General features: G+C 47.9%; 1 protein-coding gene and 1 pseudogene across 1 annotated transcript in view; one reads left to right on the forward strand and one right to left on the reverse strand.

The window, feature by feature from the left end:
* Positions 1 to 27,914, forward strand: part of GABBR2 (gamma-aminobutyric acid type B receptor subunit 2) — a 422,753-nt gene that overhangs the window by 93,454 nt on the left and 301,385 nt on the right. The window lies entirely within an intron of this gene.
* LOC129398707 (septin-7-like) lies at positions 6,418 to 27,783 on the reverse strand (annotated as a pseudogene).

The raw sequence follows: 27,914 nt of genomic DNA on the forward strand, positions 1-27,914 counted from the left end.
AAGTGGGGAGCAACTTGGCACCTCCTGCTTTATCCATGACTGTATTGTTGGACTCTTCTGGAAGCACGTTACCTTAGCAATTTCAAAACATCCTGGGGGTGGGGAGGAGAAAGAATTTTGAACAATAAGGGCATGTCTAAAACCTGCAGCCATGTCTAAATTGCATTTTAAAAATTAGTCTATCAAACATGGCTTAAGTTGGAGCACTTAATGATATATGCTTTATTATGTAGAACTTCACTTCTGTGGAACAGCTGATGCCTTTTCACTGGTCTGCTGTGAATGCCACCTGTTACTGTGCTGAGATAGGCTTGTGGTCCTTCCTCCTTTCCTCAGTAAATCTCACACCAGGAGGACTCTCTGTGCCTCTGGGGTCTACAGCTGAGACATCCAGACCATCTGCATTGACCGCGTGCTCTAGTGTGTCTCGCATCCTGCTAGGGGCTGGTGATTCAGGGGTGAGTTGAGTGGCATCCCTGCCTCAGGAGCCTATAAAGTGAGAGAGGCAGAGGTGGCCAGCCAGCCCAGGGCTGACCTGAGGTTGTCCCTGAGTGGGGGCATTTCTTCTCATGGAAGGATCCATCAGAGTGGTGTGTCAGCTGAACAGAGGGAGATGACGGATTTTTATTGAAAAGGCTACAGGACAGAGAAGCTGTTCCAGGTTGAGAGAACAACAGGCAGAGAGAAGGTTAATATACCCTGAAAGTCTGTTTCTGGGCAATAGCATCACTGAGAACTGTGTTAAAAAGAGCCAGCTCCTGGATGAATTGAGTTTACAGTCTCCATTTGTGATCAAGTTCTGCAGGGTTGATCTTCATGCATGTCTGTCTCTCTCCCTCCCTCCCTCCCCAAAGCATCTTTTTATCCTTCTCCATTCTCATTTCCCCCCTTCTTCCCTCCACAGAAACAACAGCTATCTAGAAGTTAGTTCTATGTTTCTCATCTCTATTGTTATATCTTACTGCAGATGTACATGTCCATAAACAATCTATAGTATTTTTAAGCTTTATGTAGACATCATACTATATATAACATTCTATAACCCATTTTGTTTTACTCATTTTAGTTTGTCTTTTATTTACTTAATTAATTAATTTATTTTTTTGAGACACCGTTTCAATCTTGTTGCCCAGGCTGGAGTGCATTGGCGCAACCTCGGCTCACCTCAACCTCTGCCTCCCAGGGTCAAGCAATTCTCCTGCCTCAGCTTCCCAAGTAGCTGGGATTTACAGGCGTGCACCACAATGCCCAGCTAATTTTTGTATTATCAGTAGAGGTGGGATTTCACCATGTTGACCAGGCTGTTCTCGAACTTCTGACTTCAGGTGATCCACCTGCCTTGGCCTCCCAAAGTGCTGGGATTACAGGCGTGAGCCACTGCGCCCAGCCTAGTTTATCTTTTAATAGGTGGTTTTAATTGGTTTATATTTATTGTGATTAGTGATATATTTCTACTCTCTTATTTTGAGTGTTCCTTCTGCCACTCCCCCCTTTTTCCTCTGCTGATGTGGTTATATCCTTAACACTTTAGCATAAATCCTAAATTAATTTCTTTTTTTCTACTCAAATCTAATGCTATTCAATATCATTCTCCTTTACTGAATCTGATGAGAATTGTAATCATGCCTCACAACCCACTAATATCTGTTCTATCATTGTTTCCTAGAATTTTGGTTCCAAAAATTTTAATTGTTATTATTTTCGTGTTACAGTTAGTAGTTCATTAACTTTGCTAACACATTTTCCTAATGCTTTTGCTCGCCACTGTTTTTTGTGCCCTATTCCTTCTTCTGAGTTCCCTTTTCTTCTGGCTGAGTTCATTCTCAAGTTGTACTTAGCGCATATGGTGAGTGCCAAGGATGGTCAACGCTCTTAATATTTGGATGTCTTAAAATGTCTCTGTTTTCCTCTCACTTTTGAATACTGCTTTAGCAGAGTTCAGAATTCCAGGCATGCAGTTACTTCCCTGCAGAATTTGTCTTTTGGGTCTCTTGTTACTGAAGAGATGTCTGCTGTCCATCCAGTTATTGACTCCTTAGAAACTGTCTTTTTCTGGTAACTCTTGAGGCCTATGCCTGGAACAGGCTTCCTCTCGCTTTTATCATATTCTTTTGGCCACATCAAGTCACAAGGCCAGCCCAGATTCAAAAGGTAGAAAAGTAGACTCCACCCCCTTTTTTTTTTTTCTTCCCCTGAGACAGTGTCTTGCTCCATCACCAAGGCTGGAGTGCAGTGGTACAATCATGGCTCACTGTAACCGCAATCTACTGGGCTCACGCGATTCTTGTGCCTCAGCCTCCTGATTAGCTGGGACTACAGGTGTGTACCACCATGCCTGGCTAAATTTTAAAAATGTTTATAGAGATTGGGTCTCATTATGTTGCCCAGGCTGGTCTCGAACTCATGACTTCAAGTGATCCTCTCACCTTGGCCTCGCAAGGTGTTGGAATTATAGGCATCAGCTGGTGGTCATGGGTGCCAACTCACCTTTTGATGGTAGGAAAGTCATTCCAAAGGCTATGGGTATAGGAAGGGGTGAGTAACTGGCCATGTTTGCATTCCATCTGTCACAGTTTTCCACCTTGTCCTGCCATCCAGAGTGTGCAGCTTCCTGTGGGCTGAGGCAGCAGGTAGCAGTTGGTAGAACTTCATCCCAGCTTTCCTCTAGAGCAGAGGAAGCCCTTCTCTACCTGCTCTGCTCCAACCCTTTGCTTCAAATAGTGAGCTTGACTGTAGTTCTCTTTTGCATTGATTGTGGCTCTGGCCCCCGCCTTTACTTGGGCGTGCTATGAGTCTCTGTTACCCCAGAGAATTCTCAATGCCAGGCACCTCTGTCTGTATTGCACTCAGAGCCCATCAAGCCTGCAGCCTCATCTCCACTTACCATGTTGTGGTTTTTTCCCCCCTGAGAATTTTATTTTTGAGTAATGCTATGTCTTTAAATTTTCTATTTTTGTATTTCAGCTATCATTGCTGTGTGTTTGTTACAGCAAGGAGGAGGAGACCTCAAAATGTGAATTTAATTTGCGATACCACCTTGGCTGGGATTCTTTTGTTTACTTTCTTCATAAAACAGTGCTTGTCACATTCTCCAGGAAACAGATGAGGCTGTGACAGCACATTAGAATGTACATAACTGTGATAGTGAGAACAAAAGCGCAGACTCTCTGGGTTAGAAGGGGCCCTCTAGTGCTTGAATCCCTCCTCAGCCTGTCACACAGGTGAGCATCTAACACCTGGACAGCTCCAGGGCTGGCTGACCGGCCACCTTTCTGTTGCATCCAAGCATAGCCCTGGCTTTGAAAAAAATGCTGTTATTCTCCAGCTGGTGCCTGTCTCCCTGCAGCTTTCTGCCCCAGCCCCCATATCCTAGTTCTGGTCCTTTCCTCTGGAACCAAACACACTGCATCTGTGCTCTCTGCCTCTGAGAGCCCATCAGAGCTGTGCAGGCCATGCTGGGCCTGAGGGGGCCCTTCTACTGGCTGAACAGCTACAGGCTCTGCAGCCAAGACTCGTGGGATATAATTAGCTGTCCTCTCTCCAGACTGGCTGACTCTGGGGACAATCTGCAGGTGGTCCCTTCTCTCTTCCTGGGCAGGGCCCAGATAGAGCCTCGAAGATGGGTTTGGATAGACCAACCAGAAACTGAGCAGGCCTGTTCTCCACCTCCTTGATTCTGGAATGAATCATTCTCCTGGTGTAGCCTCCAGCTGTGTTGTGAGATGAACTCACATGGCTCCTCGGTCAATTGCCATTCATTCATTCACTCCTTGGGTGCATCAGGGAAGCAGTGCTGAACAAGGCTGCCATGGAACGTGAGGTCTAGTGAGGCAGACAGATGTAGTGTGACCACAGCCACGAGGGCAAGGTACACGGTGGTGGGAGTGTGCGTGGCTGGGGAACCTACCCAGAACTGGGGAGGCTTTTCTAAGAAAGTGGTGTGTGCTCTGAAGAGCACTTTCTCGTTTTCTTAACATTTCCAAATCCAGATTTTCAAGAGAGAAAATCTCTTCCTTGCCAGCTCATTTTTCCTGGGCCTACAAGGTTATGGGTCAGCAGCTAGCCTGTGGCTTGGGTTTACATACCTTGTCCAGTTAGCTAGGCCTGGGATATAGGAATCTTCCAATTTCTTTCATTCATTCATTCATTCATTCATTCATTCATTCCTCAGGTGCACTTGGGATGTGATGAAGGGATCCATAGCAGTTTTCATTGTTGGAGAAGCTCAAGTAGGAAATAGTTAGGGCTGGGATGGGATGGGGTGACAGTAAGTGTGGTGGCTCCATGGCTGAAGGAGACATGCAGCTACAAGGGACTGTGAGTGAAGCCTAAGACACCAGGGTGAGCAAGGGACAAGGTAGGCAGTGGAAATGGCAGCGGCCATGCCACAGAGGGCCTTACAGGGCAGGAGGCAGGGGGTGGCATTGATCTTTATCCCAATCTTTATCTCCGGCTGGTGTTGGGGGCTGAGGAGCCCATTGTTGGGTGGAAGTAGCCCAGTTGGGAGGGGACAGGATGGTGGTTCTGTAGGCAGCGGGGAGGAATGACCTCCCTGGACAGAGGGAGACTTGAGAAAGCAGTGGAAGGTGGGGAGAGCGATGTCAAGGAGGCACCTTGTTTTTTTTGTTTGTTTGTTTGTTTTTGAGACAGAGCCTCATTCTTTCACCCAGGCTGGAGTGCAATGGCGCAATCTCTGCTCACTCAACCTTTGCCTCCCGGGCTCAAGCAATTCTCCTGCCTCAGCTTCCTGAGTAACTGGGATTAAGGAGGCACCTTGTATTTGCTTCCTGTGGCTGCCAGAACAAATTGCCACAAACAGGGTGGCTGAAAACAGCACACGTTTTTTTTTTTCTCACAGTCCTAGAGGCCAGAAGTCTGAAATCAAGGTCTTGGCAGGGCCAGGGTCTCTCTGGAGGCCCTGGGGGAAAACCAATCCTTTTGTGCCTCTCCCTGCTTTTGGTGACTGTTGGCATTCCCTGACTTGGGTCTGCAGGGTTCCAATCTCTACCTCCCTGGTCACATTGTCTTCTCTCTTCTGCCTGTCTAGTCTATTTCTGCCTCACTCATGAGATTTATAGCCTACCTGAATATTACAGGATAAGCTCCTCCTCTCAAGAACCTTCACTAAATCACATTTTTGCCATGTAAGGTAATATTCCCTCTTTTACCATATAAGGCAGCATTCACAGTTCCAGGAGTTAGGGCATGGATGCATATTTTTGCAGGCTGCCTTTCAGCCAGCGCAGTGCTAAGGACCTGACTATAGAAGTGAGCCCTCACGTAGTGCAGGCTGTGGGCCAGGCTCTGTGTTCTGACTGCTCCAGATGGGTTGACTCATTTTAAACCTCATGAAATAGGCACTATTGTCATCCTCTCTTTATAGGCAGGAAACTGAGGCTCAGAGAGGTTAAATGGGCCCACTGTCACGCCACCAGGAAGCCACCAACTGGGAGTTGAGTCCAGGCAGCAGTTTCTGGAGCGCTTGGCAGGCTGCACTGCCTTCCTAAGCGGGGCGGATGGAAGATGGGTGCTGTTCACTGAAATGAGGCATCTGGGAGAGGGGCGCAGGGAGGACAGGAGTTTGGTTTGGGGCATGGTGAGCCACAGCCCCTGACATCCACATGCTTCTGTGTCCCCTTCATTGCCAAGTGCAGCCTCCGTGTCTGGGTTTCTGATCTTGGCCATGGCCCCTCTGCCCTTTTGGCTTGTGGAAACAGCCTCCCAGTGCTTCGATGGCAAGCCCTCTTCAGAACCACTAGCGCCACTGCCCAGTGTCCCGGCCCTGAGCCTGGGTTTGGAGCCCTCAGTGTCCACACAAACTGAGTAGGGTAGCAGACGGGGCATCACAATGACTTTGAGGATGTAAGGGCTGTGCCACTGGCACCCAAGGAGCCTGGAGCCCAACTCTGCCCCAGGCCACTTCCAGCAGCCCCACCCTTCTGAGGGGGCCGAAAGCTGAAGGCCCTTAGCACTATCTCCCCTGAACCACGCCTTGCTCACTGCTAAAAACCCACCTTGGAGCCCTGCCCTTCAACCAGTTTTGCCACTCATTGCTTAGGGCTTAGGGCTCAGCCCACCCAGATGGGTTATAGCTGGGAGGGGTTAGGTGCTCTGTTATGTGGAAAAATCACCCAATGAAATGTCAGGAGACCATTCCCACTCCTCCCCCACGTTCACTTGAAATATGGGCATGCTTTGGATTTCATAGATGGAAGGGTAAGGGCATTCGAGGTGCGAGAAACTGCAGGGAGGTGAGGAGCAAAGGCACAGAAATGGGAAAAGATAAATTCTGCTTGGGAAATGCCAGCTGCAAGATGACTGTGATGTAGGGCACCTGAGGTGGGTGACAGAGGGGCTGGAAGGGGGAGTGGGGGCAGAATTCAGGCTGTCTGGGATGCCAGTTTGTAAGAGATGGAACAATGGTTTTATAAGAAATGATTCTATGTCAATTGCAGAGATTCTCCACTGATGCATGTTGTTTGTACATTTTTTTATATCACAACATCGTTTATTATGTGAATTTTTTACAATACAGACAAAATACAGAAATGCAATATATGATTACAGCTAAATGCAGAATGGTGACTTTTTTCTCTTCAAGAGGCCGTGATTCCCATTTCTAGTAAAATTAAGAGACTGCATATAGGTAGAAACAGGTTGGTCATTAGCTTCACAATTTTGCCTAGAAATGATCTATAAATGCATTTTCCCCCTGCTACTTACCATAAAGTGTAAAAAGGAGTTAAAGAAAGTTTCCTTGTTGGTTCCTACCATATGAAAGATGCTATATTCTATTTCAGCAGGGCCAATATGTGAACACTATCTAAATTAAATGTTATTACAAAAATGAAGTAGTAATGAGATTCTGGCTAAAGAGTGCACTAAATGAGAATAATATATATTTAAAGAATCCAAAACAAACAAAAAGAAGTTGTTATAAAAAAGCTCTAGGTGCACTGTAAGCATATAGGGTTTTTTTTTCCATGTGTATTTTTAAACAATGGAAGTGTCAAAACATAGGGTCAACTGTGTTAGACTAAATTACATTATTGTATATACTGCATTGAATGGAACCTTTGTATTATAATTATCATAGAGAAGCATAGTTTGCATCATATTATGGCCTTTTATCCTCAATGAAAACCTTCCAGAGTCCTTTTATTTTGGAATATCCTGTAAACAATCAAACCGTCAGAACATGATTGTACAACAGTAAAATGTTCTCTTGCATTCAACTGAAGATAATCTGTTTAATAAAAAAAGAAAAAGAAAAAGTAGGAAAAGTAGAGCTGTTACTTTCTAAGTACACAACACCCTAGACAATTGACGGCATCTTAATCTCCATCAAGAACAACAACAACAAAAATAATGTGTGTCATGCTCTTAAATCCATCATTATAGATAAAACTGGCTCAAATTGGTCAAACGGATCCAACAAACACTGATGTCCAAGCTGGCCTATTGGCAACTAATACGTAACTGGTGGTCAATAGAGAGTTTAAAAGATCTTTCTTTCTTCTTGTTCTTTTCCAAGGTTCTCGAAGAGTTCGTTGTTCTAAAATACGTTGTTGAGCTTCCCAGTTTGCTTTCTCATCCTCTAACTGATGACGTTTTTCCTCTTATTGTTTATGCTGTGCTTCCAAATTCCTTTTCATTTGCCCATGGTGCTGCTGGAGCTCAGCTTCAGAGTTCTTCAGTTTTGAACTTTTTCTTTGACCTTCATCTCAAACACCTGCTCCATCTCCATCTCCGTCTTCTTCATTTTAGCTACATGCTCCCTTCTTTCTTCTTCCATTTGTGCCGGAGGGCTCTTGGTCAGCTGCCCTTTATTCTTGTTGTTATCAGTTCCATTATAAGTCACAGCTGCCAGTCTTCTGCTTCTGTAGTTCTCATAGTGGACATTATTAGTAACCTCTTTCAAGTCCTGCATGTGTGTTCTTATCAACATATTTCTTAGAATTGTAAAATCACAATGTTCACAATTTTCAACTTCAGCAATACCCCAAGGATGCTGCTTTCCTCTGATCATTTTGCCATTAACTTCGATGATAGTATTACTACCTACTACACCAACAGGTAAATGGTCCTTTATCTTTTTAACAAGTTTATTTTCTTCTCTATTATGTTTCCAGAAATTCATATATTTTAATTTTATGTTCTTGGATTTCTTTCATTATCTGTTTTTTAAACTGTTAGCATTCCTCTGGTGTGAGTGTGTCTTCTGTGGCAATAAGTGAGATGATACTGTTTCATGCAAACGCTTCATAAACTCAATATTCAATGGTTTAAGTCCATGTCCTGAAGGAGCAATGAAGTATAAACAACGCTACACCGTTATCAGGCATCTGACTTCTGTTCACATGCGATTCTGCATTTATGTAGTCCTCAAATTTATTATCAATGTAGTCGATTGTAAGGCTGCCAGCAATTACTATTATCCACTGCATCTCCAAATCCTGGGGTATCAACTATTGTGAGCAGCAACTGAACACCACCTTCTTTGATTAAAACTTTGGATTGTTCCACCCACTACCATAGCGTGAATCAAAACCAGATCTCTTAACTGATTTTCTGTATACTTGGTTTGGGAGATTGGCAAATCCCACATAGCCTTCAAGGGTCTTCTGTTGAGCTACCGAGCGACATGGGGCGAGCAGTGGTTTGGATGCCGGCGGAGCCGCGGGCAAGCAGGAAGAAGATGAGTCTTAAGTCTGAATGCCTAGGAATTCATGTGGATCAGTCGGACCTCCCATGGTGCTGCTGTTGACGCTTCTTTCCTCAGCAGCAGTGGCTCTCGCACTGTTTGTACTTTTTTTTTTAAAAAAGGAAAGTTATCATAAAAAAATGATAATAGGCCAGGCACAGTGGCTCATGCCTGTAATCCCAGCACTTTGGGGGGCCGAGGCGGGCGGATCACCTGAGGTCAGGAGTTTGAGACCAGCCTGACCAACATGGAGAAATCCTGTCTCTACTAAAAATACAAAATCGACCGGGCGTGTTGGCACATGCCTGTAATCCCAGCTACTCGGGAGGCCGAGGCAGGAGAATTGCTTGAACCTGGGAGGCGGAGGTTGCGGTGAGCCAAGATTGCGCCATTGCAGTCCAGCCTGAGCAACAGAGTGAGACTCCATCTCAAAAAAAAAAAAAAGAAAAAAAAAAAACATAATAGACACCAAAGTGCTTCTGATGTGCCAGGCATTATTACAAGCAGTTTGTATGTATTTACCCTTTAAATCGTCACATGAGGTGGGACTGTAAACTAGTTCAGCCATTGTGGAAGACAGTGTGGCGATTCCTCAGGGATCTAGAACTAGAAATACCATTTGACCCAGCCATCCCATTACTGGGTATATACCCAAAGGACTATAAATCATGCTGCTATAAAGACACATGCACACGTGTGTTTATTGTGGCACTATTCACAATAGCAAAGACTTGGAACCAACCCAAATGTCCCTCAATGATAGACTGGATTAAGAAAATGTGGCACATATACACCATGGAATGCTATGCAGCCACAAAAAGGATGAATTCATGTCTTTGGTAGGGACATGGATGAAGCTGGAAGCTATCATTCTCAGCAAACTATCTCAAGGACAAAAAACCAAACACCGCATGTTCTCGCTCATAGGTGGGAATTGAACAATGAGAACGCTTGGACACACGAAGGGGAACATCACACACCGGGCCTGTAGTGGGGTGGAGGGAGGGGGGAGGGATAGCATTAGGAGATATACCTAATGCAAATGACAAGTTAACGGGTGCAGCACACCAACATGGCACATGTATACATATGTAACAAACCACATTGTGCACATGTACCCTAGAATTTAAAGTATAATTAAAAAAAATCCTCACATGAACTCGAGGAGAACAGTTCCATTATCCCGAATTACAGGTGAAGAAATGGGATGCTACGAGGTTAAGTGATGTGCTGGAGTCTCATGACTAGTCTGCTTATGTCACGCAGTTTGAAGCCTCAGTTAAAGAAAGATGTGAATGTGGCAGGGTATCCTAGAGGCACTCCTTGCCATAGCCCCAAATGGCAGCAGCAGTTTCTAGACCCTTAGAAGATCCATTAAGAAAAGGAAGTGGGCCCCTGAGGAATCACGGTGATTGCCGACCTCAAGCTGGGCTTGTGGGTTTCCCCATCACGTTCATGTGGGCATACAGTAGCTCTGTAAGGCAGGTGAGAGTCCGTAGCCCGAGATACAGATGCAAGCTTAGCCTCAGGGTGGCGAGTGGCCCACTGCAGATCTGCAGTACCGTCCTGGGGAATGGCAGCTTGTACCAAGGCCACCTTGCTCCACCCTTTCTGAAAATCCCCGTGTTCATGCTGAGAGCTGTGCTCCCCTTGTTGCCTCCAAGCTCTGGGGCTCACAGCACCTGAGACTGGCAGGGCAGGTGCAGTTGGAAACCTGACCTGGGGATGGCTACTCCGCTGTTGCACTGTACATCCCTGTGGAGGCCTCAACAGAAGGAGAGGGGCACTGCTGCCCTGGTTTCATCTCATGGGCACACCCTGACTTGTTCTGTTATGCCTTTTGGCCTTGCCATGTACGTATCTTGTCTCCTGGCTGATGGCAGCTTCCATGTCATTAGGGGTGATGTGGGTGGGAGACCAGGAGGGCAGGGACCACGTCAGCCTTGGCTCTTGGTCCTTAGCTCTGGTGTGGTGAATGGCATATCATGGGGGCTCAGTCATTATTTACTGGATCAGGGAAAGAATGATTGACTCCTGGGAGATGAGGGGTCTAGATTGGAGTACCAGCCCCACAAACAACTAGTTGTGAGTCCTCAGGAAAGCCACTTAATCTCTCTGAGCCTCAGTTTGCCATTTGTAAAGTGGGTGCGATAATGTTTGTTTTGAGTGTTACAGATGACTATCAAGGGGAAAATGTGTGACATATCTTTGTAACCTAGAAAGGGCCTTATATAAAGATCTTTCTCACCAGCATTATGATTCTTATGATTACCATTGTTGTCTCTGTTAGTATGAGCATCCAGCCAGCATTAAAAACAAATGCATATGTAAGGACCAATCTTCCAGTGAGTGTTCCAATTTATGCAGGTGTTGGTCAATCAGTAAGCAATTTCTGAGGCCCTACTCTGCCCAGCCTTCTACATGTTGTGGGTAGAAGGGAAAAGCATGACAACACAATCTTCTGGAACAAAAGCAAACATTCGGAGCCCAAAGGATGGCTGGTGGCTATTTTAGGAAGGGTGAGGGCGATGTTGGAGCAGAGACCAAGACACTGAGAACTTCGGTGAACCTGCAGTCTGTAACTCCATAGAGCTGCATGGATGTCCTGTCCTGCAGAAACTGTTGCTCAATAAAGCCGATGAAATGGATGTGTGTGGGAGGTTGGGTGGGGGAATAAGCAAAGCTCCTTGGCAGGAAAATGAGCTGGCGTCTCAAACTTTAGTGTGTACCCGGATCATCAGGGATGTGTATTAAAAATGGAGCAGCCCTAGAGATTCCGATTTGGTAGGTCTGGAATAGCGCTTGGGAAGCGGCATTTTAACAAGCCCCCAGGTGGTTCTGACGCAGTGGTCTGCATCTTTGAAAAGCACCACCCTGTGCCCGGGCGGGTCTCCAAGCCTCAGCTTCCAGCTGTCAAAACCCAGCCAAACAGAGCTACTTAAAAATGCACAGAACACAATGAGAGAGCACACATCTGAATTCTAGGTGATATTTTCAGATGGAACGGGACGTTATTTTTGTCCATGTTGGTAGGAAGGTTCTTGGGGTTTAGTGAACCAGAGCGGAGTCTGTTGCTCCATGCTGCTCTAATTATGGTCCCTGAAGCTCTCAGTGGGAAGTAAGAACCAGAATATTCTTTCTGAAGATCTTGTGTGCTACCCTGGAAGGTCTGTTTTGCAAAATTAATCAGCTTTGGGCCAGTTTCTTATCTTGAACCGTTTGAGATTTCTGAGCTGCAGCTGCAGAAAGCATGCTTAGGGAAAATCACATCTTTGTGTCTTTGTTTCTCTAGTGCACTGGTGGAGCCTGACTTGTGTGCCAGGCCCAGGGTGGGAGGCAAAAATCAGAGAGGTGATCCTTGCCCTTGAGGGAGGACAAAAAAAGCAAACGTAGAGCTGGAGCATGAAGGAGAATAAAAGAAGTGTTGTTGGAAGGTTCAGTAAGGATCTTGAGAGAATAATATCAACCAAGGGGAAACTGGATAAGAAATCAATTTCAAAATTTCCAGGATGAAACTGCTCCCTAAAAAGTAATTAGCGATATTAAATTCCTCCTCTCTCTAGCATGAATGAACCTGGGCCATTGAGGAAACACAGTGGAAAAGTTCCAGACCAAATCCTTTGCCTGAGAATGTCCACCCAGATCTTAGTTGTAACAGGACAATGAGGAAGTTGCTAGAAGAATGATTTCCAGCCTTTGGGGATCTTGTTTATCTTTCTGAAACAGGGAATGCCTTGGCAATTGAAATGAGGTGCTCTGTAGGAGACGGGGCAGAGAGAGTGGGGGTATTTATTGACATGAAACCCATTTCTCTCTTAGTCCAAATTTGCTGAGCATTCAGTCTTCTTAGCAACAACAAGAATACCAGCAGTAGTCCCTTGGGGTGGCCAAGTCCTCGTGTTTCCAGAGCCTGTGTTTTCCTGTGTCTGCCGGCCCTCCCTACAGCTAGATAAGGAATCACTACACTTTATAGATAGGATTGAAAGGCCCAGAGAAGCAAAGTGACTTGCCTAAGGCCACACAGCTGAACCCAGGCCATGTCTGCTCCTGCCTGTAGCATACTGGACTCTCCAGTACAGACTATGGCCCCACGTTGTGGAATCCAGTGAATGTTTGGGTGTTTCAGGGAAGACTGTGGCAGGCACAAGGTAGTTTGCTAAAAAAAGAAACCGAGCATCTCCGTGAGAACTTGCACTCTCTTTCCTCCAGTTTTCTCCCCTCCCACTGAATCAATTAACAATTTCAAATTGTTCCCTAGTGCTTGGGCAGGTTTGTTTTAGGATTATTATGATCGTCATTATTGCAGGGTGTGCTTCCTGAGCGATATTAAAATGAGGAGTTGTAGGCTGGGTGCAGTGGCTCGCGCCTGTAATCCCAGCACTTTGGGAGGTCTAGGAGGGAGGATCATTTGAGCTCAGGAGTTCAAGACCAGCCTAAGCAATATAATGAGACATTTACCATTTTTTTTTTTTTTTTGAGACAGAGTCTAGCTCTGTCACCCAGTGGTGCGATCTCGGCTCACTGCACCCTCTGCCTCCCGGGTTCAAGCGATTCTCCTGCCTCAGCCTTCCAAGTAGCTGGGATTACGGGTGCCTGCCACCACGCCCAGCTGATTTTCGTATTTTTAGTAGAGACGGAGTTTCACTGTGTTGGCCAGGCTGGTCTCAAACTCCTGACCTCATGATCCATCTGCCTCGGCCTCCCAAAGTGCTGGGATTACAAGCGTGAGCCACTGCACCCGGCCACCAACAATTAAAAAAAAAAAAATTAACCAGGCATGGTGGTGCAAGCCTGTGGTCCCAGCTACTCAGGAGGCTGAGGAGGGAGGATTGCTTGAGCCCGGGAGGGTGAGGCTGCAGTGAGCTGTCATCACACCACTGCACTCCGGCCTGTGCGACAGAGCAAGACTCTGTCTCAAAAAAATAACAATGAAAAAATAAAGAGCCGTTCAAGTAAAATCTTTCTAAAACCAACTCAGCAACTCAGCTAAGGGTCTTCCCTGTGGTCACATTGTTTGTGCTGTACTTGACTTTGGCAATCACAGGCAGCTGGGGCTTGACATCCACTACCCCACACTTGCATCTCCAGGCTCAGCCTGGCAGTGCCCACCTGAAAGTCACTCACAGCTTCCAGTGGGAGATGGGAACAAACCAGGAAACATTCACAATGACCAGCCCTTGGCCCATACTGGCCTTAACAGAGCTTCAAGAGACCATGGTGCCCTGAGGAAAATAAGGGTAAGTTTTTAACAGAGCTAACTTTGTTGTTTTCAAGAACACCCTTCACTCTGAGATGGTGCCTTCCCTTCCCTCCTCATCCTTCCTTCTTATGTCCTTTAAAAAATTAAATTGTGGTGATAGTAGACATTAGGATTTGTTTATTGATTTATTTATTTCATTTATTATTTTCTTTTTTTAAGAGACAGGGTCTCGCTTCATCCTCCAGGTTGGAGTGCAGTGGCATTTTCATAGCTTACTGCAGGCTCCAACTCATAGGCTCAAGTGATCCTCCCGCCTTAGCCTCCCAAGTAGCTGGGACTACAGATGTGCACCGCCATGCGCGGCTAATTTCAAATTTTTCTGTAGAAACAAGGTCTTGCTGTGTTGCCCAGGCTGGTCCCAAACTCCTGGCCTCAAATGATCTTCCCTTTTTGGCCTCCCGAAGTGTTGGGATTACAGGTGTGAACCACTGCGCCCAGCCCATGTTTTGTTTTTTAACGTCTTTACTTGAGAAAATAAAATTTGACAATCTACATTGGTATTCTGATACGTTTTGTTTTGTTTGGAAATTGTGTGTTTTATGACAGTCTGAGCAGCACTGTTATTGTTGTAGAAGTTTGTGTGAGGTCAGTGGGGCACAGGCTGGAAGTGGTCAGTCCTGTTTACTGGGATCAGGGAGGATTTGGAGCAGAAAGTGACATGTGAGCTGAGCCTTGGAAAGCACAGTAATAGGGTGCTCACCGGGGGACCAGAGGGCCATGAAAGCCTTTTGATCAGTGAGGGACATGATAAGCCTTTCATTTTAGGGAGATCACTCTGAAGGGAGGTGACCAGCAGAGGGGAGGTAGCAGGCCTGGAAGCAGAGTCACCTGCCACAGTGAGGCCAGACACACGCATGTGGCGGTGCGGTGCAGAGGCTGGCACGGTTCCGTGGATACTCAGCGAGTAGAACGTACAGGACTTGAGACTGGCTAGGTGTGAGGGGCCACGCAACGATGGAGTCTTGGACGGCTCCCAGTTTTCTGCCTTGGGGAACCTGCAGAGGTGAACGTTGATACTAACATGAATGCAAATAACAATAGTCATGGTGACAGCTGATGTTTACTGAGCCCTTCTTTGTACTGGGCACTTGCTGAGCACCATGCCTATCCAGAAGGCTTATGCAGAGAAAGCAGGTTTCTCAGAGTCAGAATCTAGAGCCCCTCTCTCACCCAGTCATATCTGTATTCTGCCTTCTGGGACACTGACCACATTTTAGGGGAAGATGGCCAGTCCAGGTTTGGACCTGTGGGTCACCCAGGTGGAGATGTGTGGTCTGGAGCTTCAGGGAGGTGGAGGTTGGGATTTGGGGTCATCAGCCTACAGATGATGGTTGATGCTATTGGAGCGGGGAGGTCAGCTAGAAATACTCCCTGGGAAGAAGTGCTCTGCCCAGCAGAGAAGGAGGAGCTGTTCCATCTTTGCAGCCCTGATGCCTGTCATCTTAGCTGTGATTTGGGCCTCTGGTTGTATATTTCCTGCAGATGTGCCTGGAATCATTGAAATGAGAAAAGGGGAGATTTGGGGGGCTGCACAGCCCTTCCTTGTTCTTCTTATTTTTTCTTGAGCTTTTTATGATGGATGATTTCAGATGTATGCCTCAGTAGAAAGAGTAGGATAAGCTGCCTCCATGAGCCCATCCCCCAGCTTCAGCAATTAGCCAGCGCGTGCCTGCCCCTTTCTTAATTGACTCTTCGCATTCCCACTCTCTGCATCCAGGCAGTTTCTATTAATACTGTGGAGCTCCTGCTCTGCCCATTTCTCCTACTGCCTGCTTTAGCCAGACCGGGCTGGTCAGTCCTCAAACTGCCTTGTACCCACCCCCATCTCTCCCTGGCATTCCTACCTCACCTTCTAATTCAGACACTGTGCTGTCCCCCTCTTCTCAACTTGGGCAAAGCCTCCTGGTGCCATGCGGGGTGGGGTCCCCAGGTCTGTTTTGTGTCCTGAGTTTACACCTAAGCCTCCTTGGGCAGGTCACTGTATACCCGCATGCCCTGCTCAGAGCCCGTCAGCACCACTGCATACTGTGTCTGAGGGGCCTGGGGCCACATGCTCCGTAGGACAGAGGTGGCCCCCTCAGCCTGGGATTGAAGGTCATGTGTAATTCAACCTCCATCGGGTCAGGAGAAAACACTGGCCCCTCACCCTGTGTTGAAACTTTAAGATTACCCTGGTTTCTTGAGAGGTTTTGTTTTGTTTTCTCTGTTCATTTGCTAAACAGGCCTAGTATGTCCATTGCAGGTCCTAGGTTGAGAGGACCCAAGGTGATGGAGTGAGGCCCAGCCACTATGGCAAGGCCCTCAGGGGGCTGCTCTAGTCTCCTGGTGTTCATTGTTCTGCTTGTCTACAGAACCTTCCATTCCAACAAAATTTGCTAGAAGCCCACATATAAAATCTCCAGAAGGGAACCCTTCTGGTTAAATGGTGGTGGGGACTCAGAGCCTTGCCCAGTAGGGTCATGCCATGTCAGTCTTTCTTCAAGAGGCCTCCTGAGGAACTGACTTTGAAACCCCTAGGTTGGAGTCCTCACCTTCAAGGCCACCAAAGATCCCACCCAGGAATGAGGCCTTCTCTGCCATTCCCCACAGATACAGCAGCTGGGGGTGCCCATCTTGTCTCCCGGTCAGCCTGAGCTCAGTGCCAGGCCCAAGAAAGATGGCACAGGCATGGTTCTTGCCTTCAGGTAGGTCTACTTCAGAGGCATAAGGAGGTAGGGGGCAGGGGAGCCATTTATGTCTATAAGAGGCTTGTTAATAAAAGACAGAGTGAAAACCATATAGAGGACATGTGGTGTACTGTGATGGAACAGGGAAAATTCTGCCCATCTCACGTGGCCTGTAGGCGGGCTTGGAGGCTGGGTTGCTGTGTGATGCCGCCTCCTAGGTAGCCAGGTTCATGCTCGCTGGATGAGCTTTTAGGTCCAAGTGTCTGCCAGCCATGTGGAAGCCCATTCCAGACGCTTGATCTGCTGTGTGCGCACCCCTGGTTGGGTGCTGCTGTGACAGCTGAAGACGAAAGTCCCACCCCACCCGCCCCAAGTTAGATCTGTCGTACAGACACTGGTTATGCACGTTTGGGGATTTTTTCTTCTTCTTCTTTCCTATGTGAAGTTTTAGTTTTTCAGTAAACAGTAATTAAAACAAATGTACACAGAGACAACAATGCCGCATTTTAATTTATTTATTTCAGCTGACTGCACCCGCCAGCCTCCTAGCAAAATTCCTTTGTTTTCTTCTTTATGCACGATATTAACAATAGATCTCCCTGTGTAGTTTTGTGTTCACCCTGTTTCTAGAGAGTGTGGAGGATGCAATGGGTGTGGCGTATGAATCTCATACTTTCTACCTGTAGAGTAGGTGATGCACTTCCTGAACTGTGGAAAATGAAGATGCTCCTGTCCTTCCTTTTCAAAAGCCTCCTCCTCTGGCCTCCTCAGTTCTAGTCACTGGCCTCTTCTAAGAAAGAAATTTTTCAGGTGGATGTTGTCATTGAATGAGCCTAGCTTAGGGCACAGCTCCTAGAACTTGCTTATAAGTAGGCTGGGCACAGTGGCTCACACCTGTAATCCTAGCACTTTGGGAGGCCAAGGCGGGTGGATTGCCTGAGCTCAGGAGTTCAAGACCAGCCTGGGCAACATGGTGAAACCCCATCTCTATTAAAAATACAAAAAATTAGCCGGAGGTGGTGGTGCACACCTGTAAATCCCAGCTACTTGGAAGGCTGAGGCAGTAGAGTTGGCTTGAACCCGGGAGGCAGAGGTTACAGTGAGCCGAGATTGCACCACTGCACTCCAGCCTGGGAGACAGAGTGAGACGCTGTCTCCATAAAAATGAAAATAAATAAAATAAAAAGAGCTTACTTATAAGTGAATACTCTCTTCCCTGCTCTTCCCAATCATCTACCCTTCCCCTCCCCAGCATTTTTTCTTATTGCTCTGAGTGCATTGCTGGAAATTTCCTTACCTGTGCCCTCACCCCAGGTGGCTCTGGGGATTCTGGGAAGGCAGTGATGCTTGCTGCCACTTCATCCTTGAGCCCTCCAACCACCAAGATTCATGAGGTTGTGGGTGAGTGCACAGACAGGCTGGCCTCAAGCCCAGCTTCCCTCCTGCTGTCTGTGTGTCCTGGAGTTGGTTATGTAAACTCTTTGAGCTTCTGTTTCCAACTCTGTAAAATGGGGGTTGCTGTGGACATGCAGCTTCATGAGATGATGCTTGTGAAGTGTGCAGGATTTTCCCTGCCACATAGCAAGCTTCAGGAGTTCAGTGCCATTATTATTATTTCTGGCTGCTGTTATTGCCACCCTAGCGGGCACTCAGCCCATGCATGTTGTCCCTGGCATGTTGTCCCTGGCATGTTGTTTGTGATCGCAAAGTTCCCAGCATAAGAATAAAATTCTGTGTGCTCTGTTGTGCAGGAGAATACACACATTTTTTGCCATCTATTTTAGAGCAACATGTATGGAATCTTGGTGGGGTGGCCTGAATCCTAGGCTGACAGGTGGGGGCCTGCAGATCTCAGATAAGCTGCACCACTCGGGTTCACAATGCAGTTCTTGGCCCAGACAACCCCTGGGATCCCTTGTTGACCTAATATTTCCTAAAATATGAGTATCTGGAGACTGAGCACAGCATAGGGGTGGGCCTTAGCAGCTCCTGCTAGGGAAGGCGAGTCAGCCCTGGGGTTTCATGCAAAGCTTCGAGGTGGTCGCCTGGCCTCCCTCTGTGCTTGCCTAAGGCTTGCAGGCTTTGGGGAGGGGAGCTGCCAATTCCCATGCATATTGGGAGTAGGGATGCTGGTGGGAGGTCTTACCTGCTGCCTGCTCTAGCTGTTAAGGGGAGGGGGTCTTGCAGAATCTGTGACTCTGCCCCTCCAAACGCGGAGGCAGCTGGTGAATGGAGGCTGTGTTTTGCAGAATGCAAGCGTAAGGATGGAAACAGAGCCCTGGGCGGCAGGGTCTAAAAGCCTGGTTGTCATGTCAACAGATTGGCCCAAAATAGTGAGAAATAGCAAGGGGCAGGTCCCCATATGGTCCTGTCGTGACCACATCGCCCGCTCCTTCCATGGCAGGGCTGGGCTGGGCCAGGCTGTTATAGGAATAAAATGGGGAGGGGGGCTTTGAGGATATCCCCCTACCATTTCCTCAGGAGGGACCAGAGAGGGCAGGTGTGGTCCTGGTCCTTCTTAGCTATATAAATGTGAAGCCCGAGAAGGGAACCCATAAGCCAGAGCCCCCACCCCCAAGGCTGTGCTGTGACTGCCTTTATTTCCGCCATTGGGAAAATTCAGCAAACAGGTAGGAGCACTCAGTGTGTGCAGGTGCAGGGGTCCTGAGGCAGTACATGGAACAGCTAACATCTCCCAAGTGTTCACCGGCGCCAGCACTCTTTCCAGCCCTTTGAATGAATGAATTCATCTGACCTTCACCATAACTGCATAATGTAAACACTATTATCATCCTCGTTTATGGGGGAGGAAACCGAAGCTAAAAGTTTGCCCAAGGTCCTTCAGCTAGTAAGTGGGATACTTGAAGTCAGACACCTGGCTCCAGAGCCAGACCCTTGACCATTAAGCTACAGAGATGTAGGAGACAGGGGCTCCATGGGCCTTCCCCAACAGAGGGTGCTGGCTCAGCCCGTGGAAGGGGCATCTCACCTGGCAAAGACTTCCAGAAGAAAGCAAGATGTATGGACTTGGCCAGGCAAAGGGGATGGGACACAGGTGTCATGGCAGAAGCCATATACCCTCTTAAGGGTTTGGGGACCTGTGGCTGGGGAAAGAGGACTTATGGCTGTGGGAGGAGACCCAGATTGGCTCAGCTCCATTGCTGTGTACTCTGGGCAACCTCCTTCTCTCACGCAACTCATTTCCTTATAAATACAACCTCCAGCCTCCTGTCCATCCAGGAATTGGCCCTCTAGATATGGGGCCATTTTGTGCTTTTGTATATCATTATTTAGTTTCATTTTGATTTCTCTTTAGTTTTTTTTTTTTTTTTTTTTTTTGTAAAGTATCATTTGGAAAATGCTTTCCTGACCTGGCAGAGAACAAAAGCATGGATTCTTTCTCCCTACCAAGCTCAAAGAATAGGGAGGAATGGGCTGGCCATGGTGGCTCATGCCTGTAATCCCAGCACTTTGAGAGGCTGAGGTGGGCAGATGGCTTGAACTGAGGAGTTCCGAGACCAGCCTGGGCAACATGGCGAAACCCTGTCTCTACTAAAAATTACAAAAAAGTAGCTGGGTGTGGTGGTGCATGCCTACAGTCCCAGCTACTCGAGAGGCTGAGGTGGGGGGATTGCTGGAGCCCTGGGTGGTTGAGGCTGCAGTGAGCTAAGATGGTGCCACTGCACTCCAGCCTGGGTGACAGAGTGAGACTCTGTCGCAGAAAAACAACAACAACAAAAGAATAGGGGGGAATAGATTTCTCCCCCATTTTACAGATGAGAAAACTGAGTTTCAGAGAGGCCTGGAGACTTGTCCTGAGGGAAGTATTACCTTCCTGATTGTTTTTTTAATTGTGACAAAATATGCACAAAATAAATTGACAATTTTAATCATTTTTTAAATATACAGCTCAGCAGCATTAAGTACATTTACATTGTTGTACGACCATCACCACTATCTATTCCCAGAACTTTTTGATCATCCCAAACTGAAACTTCATACTCATTACACACTAGCTCCCCAGTCCCTTCTCCCCCACCCCTGGCAACCACGGTTCTCCTTCCTGTCTCCATGAACTTCACTACCTTAGGTACCTCAGATAGGCGGAATCGTACAGTGTTTGTCCTTCTGTGTCTGCCTTATTTATTTTCCTGCTAGTTTTTTTTTAATTGCAAGAAAAACTGGGTTCAAATAGTTTTCAAGTTTCAGGAAGTGTTTGTTAAACCTAATGAAAAAAACTGAGTAACAATTTCACAGCAAGGTTGCTATTCAGAGAAAAAAATAATACTTTTTTTATGCATGAAAGTGAATGAACCCCAAAAAGCCCTTCTGTCTGCAGGATTTGGGAAGGTAATGTTTTCTTTGCCTTTGGATCTGCGAAAGGGCCCAGGAGGATGTGACAGATGTTTATGGAGCAAAGTTCTGGGGAGGGGACAGTGGGGGGCCACATGTAGCCTTACTTTTCCCTGTGTCTGAGCAGGGAATGCCTCATGGTTGGAACCTGGGCACCCTGCTCACGGTGGGCCACCCTCCTTCACCCTGTCCATTTGGCTGACTTCTCCTTAAGCATCAAGACTCAGCACAAGTACCAAGCACCCCGCCCCTGCAGGAAGGCTTCCCTGATTCCTGGCACTACATCTGGTGGCCGGCTCTAGGCCCCACACTCTCTGCTGCCCCTTTCATCATATGCCCTCCCATCTGCAGCAGTCTAAAAGTTTCCGTTCCCCCAAGAGTCATATGTTGAAATCCTAGCCCCCAAACTGATGGTATTAGGAGGTAGGGCCTTTGGGAAGGGGGGTGATTAGGTCACGAGGGTGGAGCCCTCATGAATGGATTCTGCCTTATAAAAGAGGTGCAAGGGAGCTTGTTCTCCCCTCCCATCATGTGAGGGCCCAGCCAGAAGGCGCTGTCCATAAACCTGGAAACCAGCCTTCACTAGACACCAAATCTGCTGGCGCCTTGATCTCAAACTTTCTGGCCTCCAGAACGGTGGGAAATAAGTTTCTGTTGTTTCTAATCTGTCCAGTTTGTGGTATTTTGTGATAGAAGCCCAAGCAGACTAAGACACCATTCTCTGCGGTGACTGTGCCCTCTCTCATCCCCGCTGGCACGTGAGCTCCCTGAGAACCGGGCTCTGACCTGTTTCCTCCTGTTTGCGAAGTGCCTGGCAGATCTCAGCCTGAAAGAGATCCTCAGTAAACGCCTAGCACATCAAACTGAATAAATTCAGCATTCATAGTTAGCAAAGGGCTCGAGCTTCTGCCCCATGCAGCTCCCTCGAGTGCCATCGTTAGGCCTTCCCAGCATTACTTCCCTGTTATACAAAGGGAGGACCAGGCTTGTGAGCTCCCCTATCAGATGTGGACTTTGACTTTCACCTCTGGGGATGGGCTGCCCTGTGCAGGTGTGCACCTCCCTCTGGCCTTCCAAAGGCTGCTGCTCTTCAGATTTTGCCAGCCATCTGGTCGAGGGGTCCTGCCCAGGGGCTTCCCCAGAGGCGGTTATGCTCCTAAATGCACTGGTCCCAAACTGCTGCCTCAATGAGCCATAGGAACCTTCCCTGGGCCCCACCCCTCCAGCAAATTCCTCTCCCGGAGCCCCTCCCTTCCCCTCCCCTCCCAGCACTTGGTGGTATCTGTTTGCTAGTCTGTCCGTCTAGCAAGGTTCCAAGCTGAAACCCCTTTGCCCCCTTTCCTAGGCAGGGAGAGGCCTCACATTCTTCCGTGAATCCAGGGGCAGCACCAGGCGTCACCCCCTGCGCAGGCAGTGTAGTGATGGGCTTGGGGACCCCTTAGCAGGCTCTCAGCCACGGGGTGGGAGGCGGGCCAGAATTGAGTCCTGGGGCTAGACACTGGGAAGGTGCATTAGGACTTCAGATGTAGAGGAGCTAGGAGCTGGGACCTGGGAGCAGGATGTTGAGATGGGAACACAGCTGTTCCCAAGGCTGCTTGTGCAGCCTGGACCCCAGAACCCCCTTACAACCTCCAAGTGTGGGCGACACTGTGCCTGTGGGATCAGACCTGAGATGTTGGGGTGTTGGGGAAATCGCCTCTGGGAAGAGCCTCTGAAAACAGAGAGGCGGAAGGACTTATGCCAGGCTTGGAGAATTGGAGCCCTTGAGTAGAGTCCCTGGTCACAGTGATGTGTGACAGCAGCCCAGCTCTCATCTGTCAGGTGGGGGAGTGACCACCATGTCCCCAGCTGGAGGACAAGCGAGGCACATAATTAACTCCAGCTGAGTCGCTGCAGAGGGAGCACGGGCACCTGAGGAATGAGTGTGGCCACGGTGACGGGGTGAGGACCCACCCTACAGCCCCCCTTCATCTGTGAGCAGGCGCCCAGTGGGTGTTTGCACATGGGGGAGCTGTCGGGATAGCTCTGGCCCGTGTGCTAGGAAGGACTGTCAGATTCGGGGACATGGCTCCCAAGGGAAAGTCAGTAGCGTGGGCAGCTGGCCAGTGCCTCACCAGCCTTGTGCCCAGTGCTGGACTCAGCAGTGTCCCCTGGACCCAGCATCCCCTCCTGGCTTCTCTACCTCAGGGGGTCCTGGTGGCCCAGACTCACACAGCCCCTGAAGGAAACTAGGACTCCCCTCTCTCCTAGAGGCTACTCTTCCTCTTGTTCTGATCTGACCCCTTCCCCCTGCTCCTGCCATTGTCCCTGGACCACTGCACTGGTCTCTCACCCCTCCCCACGCCCTGCCCTTCCTCACTTGAATAACGACCTTCAAGTGGCTGCCAGGGTCGCCGTCCCTGTCCTCAGCTCTGGCGATGTCATGATCAGGTCGAAGCACTCTTGAGAAGCTCCAGGGTTTAATGGGTGCGGAGCTTTTCTGTTTGGGATAATGAAAACATTCCGGAAATAGACAGTGGTGATGGTTACACAACATGGTGAGTGCACTTAATGCCACTGAGTTGTACACTTAAAAATAATTAGAATGGCCAGGCATGGTGGCTCACGCCTGTAATCCCAGAGCTTTAGGAGACCTAGGTGGGAGGCTCGCTTGAGTCCAAGGAGGTCAAAGCTGCAGTGAGCCGTGATTGTACCACTGCACTCCAGCCTGGGCAACAGAGTGAGACCCTGTCTTCAAAAAAGAAAAAATAAATAACTAAAATAAAGTGGTAAAACAAAACAAAGGGAAACTCCCTATGGACTGAAAAATAAGGGGCAACCTCCTTAAGCTGGCACTGGCTGGCTCAGGGCCTACCAGAGGCTGCCTCAACCTCCTTTTCCAGTCTCACCCCTCGCATCTACCATTCACCCTTTTAGTGCTCCAACCTGGAGAGTTACTGGTCTTGCTGTTCTAAGACATATCCTCACTTTCCCTGGCTCTTTGCCTTCCCTTATGGATTCTCAGGATTAGAATCTATTCCTTCACTTGGTGAAATAATCATTTCTACAACACTCTCCTGATGACTTATCACTGCTTTCCAAGGCCTTTTACGCTATCTCTGGCCAGCTCTAAAGAGATGGCCTTATTTCTAAGAGCATAAGGTTTGGAGTATGATAGCCTGGGTTTGAGTGCAGGCTTCATGGCTTACCAGTCATGTAATCTTGAACTTGTCAGTTAAGCTCCCTGAACCTGTCTTTCCTCCTCTGTTAAATGAATGCTAATAACAGTATCTACCCCATGGAGTCACTGCAAATATTAAATATAAATAGTAAGTGGGCTAATGCATAAAAAGAATTTAGCTTATTTCCTAGCACATAGGTCAGTATTAAATAAATGTTAGCTGGATATGTATAAATTGAACCAAAATCTGGCCTTGAGTGCAGACAAAAACACACACTGGTAGGCTGGAAGGGATCTGAGAGATCATCTGTGGCAGTCATAGTAGGCTCCCAGGTATCTGGTTCTCTCCTCACTTAGTAAGTTGCACTTTGTGTCCCTTATACTTGGGTGGGGCCATGCCTGTCTCATGGGCCATGTCCAGTCAATGAGGTCAATTTAATTGCTGGCTGAGCCTCTCCAGAGTTTTCATTTTCCTTCCCCATTAGCAACTGGCTGCATTCAAGATGGCGGTTGTTCCATTAGCTTGGGCTCCTAGGTGTCTGGGATGTGTCAAGCGCCCCCCTTGCTTGAGAGAGGAATCAACTTTTCCTGGGGTGACCCATTGACATTTAGGGTTTGTTTGTTGCCAAAGTATAGCCTGCTTTGCTTTGCAAACTCTGCTGAATGACAAATCTGCTAACTCAACATTTTTGTTTTTTAAGTGAAGAATAGATGAGGTGGGGTCACAGAGTGAGGCAGTGGCAGGTCTGGAGCTCATATCCTATGCCTGACATAGCTGGTTTATTCTTTCTTCGATCTCTTTCCTCATCAGTCTCTCCCATCATTGACCTCCCATGAAGGAGACTACTAAGATGGACTCATTTGAACGAGTCTTGTTGATATCATGAATTGGTCAAACCCACGCCTCACAGGCCTTTAGCTAATGAATTCCCCAGTGGACACATGTCTCTCCTAGGGGTGCTAGGCAAAGTTGCTTGCCAAGCCATCCACCAGCACTTCACGCCTGGACCAATGCACCCACCTCTCCCTAGCCTCCTTCCTCCCCATTGGGTCTTCCTCCTCTGCCCCAGCTGCCAGAGGCATCTGTGTAAAGCAAGTGCCTCTTCCCTCTCGGCACTCCCCTGGTGAAAGTGCTGCAGTGACTTCTTACTGCCTGAAGGAAAGAAAACCACACCTACCTGTGTTCAGTGTTCCCGACGCACTGGCTCAAGCCAGTCCGAACCCACCCATCCCTTCTCCATCCTGTGCTCCTGCTAGTGAACACGATGGACCTCTTCTCCAAGGTGCCCTGCAACTTCCTATTTCCAAGCCTTCACTCTTGCTGGTAACTCAGCCTGGTGCGCCCTCCCACCACCTCAGTCTCTTGTTCCTCTCGCAAGGCTCAGCTCAAATGCCGCCTCCTCCAAGAAGTCTTGGCAGAATATCTCAGTGCAGTTTGAATATTCCTTCCTTTTTTGCGTGACTTTTGTCTCTGCCGTTGCTCCCACTTCTATCCTGCCCTGTGTTATGGCTTTTTGTTTGAATCTTCTCTTCCCTCCTGAATGGAAAGCTCCCTGATGGCCAAGACTGTATGTCACTTTTTATGCGTCTTCAGCATCTACCATGAGACCTGGTTCTTCATCACCCAGGGTGCGTTTATGGGATGAATGAATATTCTCTAACTCCAGGTCCAACCCTCCATTACACCATTTACTACATGTTGCTAAATTATTTCCATGTCTCTCACCCACTCCAGATTATAAATCCCATGAGATCAAGGACCCAGTCTTACCCATCTCATCTTCCCCTACCTAGCTCAGGCGCCCAGCCAATGTTGAACCAATGTGCCCCACAAATGTGGAATGGAAAGGAGTGGCGACAGCTTGGTGGCACACGTAGTTGGAGTTTGGTATCTCTTAAGAGGGCGATCCAGCCCCCACCCCCGGAGAAGGGCTGCCAACATGTGATATTTGCACAAACCTGCAGAAAAGAGCACCTCTCTCCTGATCGGCAGCCCGAGTACACTTTGTGTTTGTGACCCTGACTTTTAAAAATGTCACACCTGCATATGTGGGGAGGCTTACTGACAGCTAATTAGGAAACGCAGTTTGTATCTCCCAGTCTTTGAGAAACATTTTGTAAATTGGGTAATTGGCTTTAACAGTGCAGAGGAGAGATGTGTGCTATGGCTCCATCATCTTCAAATAACACAGTCTGCAGCCGGCCAAGAATTCAGAGTGACAGCTTCAGGGAGAATACAGAAATGCCAGTTTTTCTCAGTATTCAGGATGGACAGCCTGGCTCTCTGGAGACTTTTAGAAGCAGATGGTCTGTCCATCACCCCGGGGAAGGGGTGTGAAAAACTCAAGATGGCTGGAGTTAATAAGCTGTTTGGGACAGAGCTATGGATATGACTACTTTTATTTCAGGCTCTACCCACCAGCAGTGATTGTATCTGCCAGGCAGCAGTAATTTAGTCCAGCTAGGATGTATTAAACACCTGTTTGGGGCCAAACTCTTTGATAGGCAAAGGGGGACAGAGGCGAATAAGATAACCTAGTTCAGCAGGGCATGATGGCTCATGCCTGTTATCCTAGCACTTTGGAAGGCCAAGGTGGGAGGATTGCTTGATACTGGGAGTTCAAGTCCAGGAGTTCAAGACCAGTTTAGGCAACATAGTGAGATATGTCTCTACAAAAAATTAAAAAATTAGTGTGGTGGTGGTGGTGTGCACCTGTGGTCCCAGGTACTCAGGAGGCTGAGGTGGGAGGATCACTTGAGCCCAGGAGGTTGAGGCTGCTGTGAGCCATGATGGCACCACTGCATTCCAGCTTCAGTGACAGAGGGAGATCCTGTCTTTAAAAAAAAAAAAAAAAAAAAAAGACAGCCAAACTCAGCATACCTTAGTTATATCTGGCTGTATCCCTGAAATTCTGGTTTGACGTAAGTGTCTTGAATGATAGGAGAACACTTTTTAAAATGTAAGGCATATATACTTTGTACCCTTTCCCATAATCTTTTCTTGTCTCTCTCAACTGTCTTTACCCTTCTTTAATAGTTCCCCAGGTGTGCTGATTCTTTATGTTTCAAAATGCTTACAGCAGGCGTTTAAGGATGTTTGTTAGATGATGCGGCCTCTCTGTAGTGACTACACCTCTATAGCCCAGAAGTTTCATGCATGAAAGTTATTTCTTGCTTATGTCATTGTCAAGTGTAGCTTGAAGGGGTGTGTTGGTTGGTGTTCTGGGAAGCAGATGCTCAGAGTTAGAGGGGCCCTGGGGAAATTCCTTTGAAGGGATATGAAGAGAGATGGGCAGGGTGAGCCTTCAGACTGTGCGGTGGGTCTGACATCAGTAAAGGGTGTGGGGAAGGAAAGAGGCTCGGGTAGGAACAGTCCCTGGCAGCAGCACTGCTCTAAGAAAGTTCCAGCTGGACCAGTGGGCTCAGAGATCACCTGTAGTCAAGTCTTACACTGGCCAGAAGTGAGGAGCCCTTGTTCCTCTGCCATGCTCAGTCCATGGTTGGTGGGGTCTGGGAAGAGGGTGGCCTCCTCTGAGGCATACCCAAAGACGCCACACCTGGAGGCTGTCAGCTCGTGAGGCTGCTCTCCTTGGGATGGTTTCTCTCGTGACATAGTGGTGTCCCCTTCCAGGATTGCCATAGGGATTTGGGATCTGGGGGGTTTCTTCCTGTTTCAGGTCCTTGCATTTTTTCCCCACTCACACTGTGGATGGAAAAGAGCACAGAATACCCATGGAATGGTTTTACAGGCCAACCTGGGCATGGCACACA

The sequence above is a fragment of the Pan paniscus genome, chromosome 11 (genome assembly GCF_029289425.2).
Source record: "Pan paniscus chromosome 11, NHGRI_mPanPan1-v2.0_pri, whole genome shotgun sequence".
In the NCBI taxonomy this organism is placed as follows: domain Eukaryota; kingdom Metazoa; phylum Chordata; class Mammalia; order Primates; family Hominidae; genus Pan; species Pan paniscus.